Below are 3,399 nucleotides of genomic sequence, written 5' to 3'. Positions count from 1 at the left end.
GGGGCGGGCGGGCGGGAGGGGAGGGAGGGGCCGAGCTCGGAGCTGAGTGGAAGCGGCCAAGCTCCCCGGGCCGGGCCCGCCGTCAGCACGTCACGTCACTGCCCGAGAGAGACCCAGGAAAAGGCGGAAGGGAGCGTGCCGCCGCCGCTGCCCGCTGCCTCGGGCCAGCCGCCCACCGGAGCCTGGGCCGTCGGACGGGCCGGGGGCCGCTGCCGGCCGAGGCGAGCCGGAGCGGGTAGGGGGGGTGGCGGCGGCGAGGGGGGGGGTGGGGAGGCGCGGTGGCGCTCGGCTCCCTGCGGCTCCTCCTGCAGCCGCCTCCGCCGCAGCTCGGCCGCGAAGCGCAGCTCGGGGCTCAGCGTGCGCCCCCGAAGCGGAGCGGCTGCCCCGGGGACCCCCCTCCCCTCCCGGCCCCTCCATGCTGGCGCCGCCCGGGCGAGCCTCCCCCGCCCTCCACCTCTTGCGGCCGCCATTCTGCGGCGCCGGCCGCCAGGCCTGCGGCCCAGCCGGGCCCTGGCGCGGGGATTTGGGCCTGCGGGCTCCGCGCTTCGCCCTGCTGGTGTGTTTAACGCGCGTCTGCGCGCCGGGGGGCGACGGGTGGATTTTTAGGGTGCGGAAACGCCGCGCTGTGGCGGACTTAGGCCTTGGGTCGGGGTTTGCGTGGCCTCAGGTCACCTTTGCGTGGGGCGCGGCTATCGGTGGGAATTACTGGGGACAACGAGAACGGCGACGGAGCGATCAGGCTCGGTGCCGGGTGGCGGCAGGCGCAGTTCCGGCTTTCCACGCAGGAGGCAGCCCCTCCACACGTCGCCGTGCGGCTCTCCCCACGCCATCTGGCACTCGTGTATCCCCCGGGAACAGCAGTAGTGGGGCTGGCAGGGATCGCCTTCTGTGGACAGTAGAAAACTGGAAATAATGTGGTATCAAAACCAGAGTCCAGGGTAACAGTTTGCTCTCGTCCTTGTCGTGAAAGTTAATTATTTTTTATTTTTTACTTATTTTAAGAATTGCTATTCATCTGTGAAAGGTGCATCCTGAAGTTTCTGAGGCATCAGAAATTGTGTACCAAGACTAACCTCACAGATGAGGAAGTACACTCGTTTGGTTGGAGTTCTTATGTAATTGTGGGGTCAGGGCTTGAGCAGGCTGCTTCACCTCCTGTTATTGCTATTTAAGTAAACTGGAAGGAAATTGGCTGTTGCACTTATCAAAGGATGCAAATGTGACTTATCTGGAACAGAACAGCATGCATGCAATGTTTATGTTGCAAACGAGCCTTTGGGTTCAGCCTTGACTCAGCTTTAATTTTAGGCACTAGACTTTTCTATTTTAACACACAGGCTTAAAATGTAATTTGGGCAGTGCTTGTTGTTTGTTTCAGTATAGCATGTGGTAAACATACACCCTGCTTGCACTATGCAGATTGGAATGGAAGAAAAACCATGCTACTTGAAAAATTAATTCCTTTTATTTAATTCCATTGAGTTTTACTTAAACTTCTGTAGGCTCAACCCAGATGTGTATTGCAGAAGGGTGTCCTAAAACATTTACCTTAAGAAAAATTGCTGAGCTTGACTGTACATGTGATATTAATGTAAAGTAGGCTTAAGTAAATGTTCTTGTTGGGATGGAAGAAGCCAAAGGAACAAAAGCAGAGAAAGATGATAAATTTGTAATCAACAGCAAGGTAGTTATAATACAGAGAAGTAAAACTGTGGCTAGACTGTTCATTGATTTTATTCATACATTGACAAGATCTTTGATTGGAAACTGTCTCTGATAGCCTGTATTATACAATGCTTTTGTAGAGGCTAAGTCATTAAAATTGTTAAAGGGCTGGAGCATCTGACTGTTTAGTCCAGCTGGAGAAGAAAACGCTCAGGGGGATTTATCCATGTGTATAGATACGGCATCAGGGAAGTAAAGATAGCAGCTTGGACAGGCTGTTTTTTTGGTGTTGAGGTGATGCCACAAACATGGGAAATTCAGTTTAAATGTAAGGAGGAAAAGAAGACTGCATTTATTCAAACAATGGAACAAGTTTCGCAGAGATTCTGAAGTCTCTGTCTTTTTAAACATTCAGAAACCAATTGGACAGAGCCTTGAGCAACCTGCTGCAGATGACCCTGCTCTTGGCAGGAAGGTTGGTCTGCAGAGGTGCCTTCCAACTTAAGTGATTCTGTGATTTTTTTTTAAGCCAGTTTTTCCAACAAATGTAAAGTGCCTAGAAGATTATAATGAACAGCGGGATATCCTGTAAGGTCTTATGTTCGAAGGGCATCTTAACGAGTCTGTCGTTCGCATAGGGAGTGGGAGTCCAGAATACAGGGCACATTACCCTCACAGATTCAGCAATTATTTTGTCATTGCAGGGGAAGACCTCAAAAAAGCTGTGATGCCATTAAAAGGCAAATGGCTAGATTGTGAAGATGTGAATCTCAGTTTCTTGACTGTTTGGCCGCTTACCCTGTGCTCATATAACTATTTCACCTTTATCCCCTTGTTCTTTACTACATAGGAGCCAGATACCAGCAGTTTGTGAATCATAAGAGAGACATTTTTGTCTTGATGTAGCCATCACCTAAATTTTGTCTCCAGCCTCTACCATTTCCAGTAGGTCACAAACAACCTGGTATGATCAGGAACAGGGTAAATCCCATTGGTGGAGCTGCCAGAAGGGAACCCATGTTTACAACTGATACTCATAGCCCTTTCTATTCGCTTGAGAACTGCAGCTACAACAGGTACGTGTGCACCACTTTGTAGCAGTCTAGTGTAACTTACGTAGCCTGGAGGAGAGAAGGCTTCATAGGGACCTCATAGCAGCCTTCCAGTATCTGAAGGGGGCCTATACTATAGGGGTGCTGGTGAGGGACTATTTATTAGGGACTGTAGTGACAGGACAAGGGGTAACAGGTTAAAACTTAAACAGGGGAGGTTTAGATTGGATATAAGGAAGAAGCTCTTTACTGTGAGGTTGTGAGGCACTGGAATTGGTTGCCCAGGGAGGTTGTGAATGCTCCATCCCTGGCGGTGTTCAAGGCCAGGTTGGACGAAGCCTTGCATGGCATGGTTTAGTGTGAGGTGTCCCTGCCTGTGGCAGGGGGGTTGGAACTAGATGGTCTTAAGGTCCTTTCCAACCCTAACTATTCTATGATTCTGTTCTGTGATTTGCACAAATGTTTTTGTGGTTTGTACTTTTTGGAGTAGGCACATAGTAAAAATACCCTGTAAGCAGTAGTGACTGGATTGGGTCAGAGACAGAATATACTTGTGTATACAAGTTTATAGCTCAGTTGTTCACAGTCCTGGGAACAGAGCCCCTATTTTGATTCTAATTTTATCTGTGATCCGGTGTTTCTTTACATTTTTCCTTAGAGCTTGTTTTCATATCACCTGTTT

The sequence above is a fragment of the Melopsittacus undulatus genome, chromosome 2 (assembly GCF_012275295.1).
Source record: "Melopsittacus undulatus isolate bMelUnd1 chromosome 2, bMelUnd1.mat.Z, whole genome shotgun sequence".
Lineage (NCBI taxonomy): Eukaryota > Metazoa > Chordata > Aves > Psittaciformes > Psittaculidae > Melopsittacus > Melopsittacus undulatus.
This window is presented reverse-complemented; position numbering follows the sequence as displayed.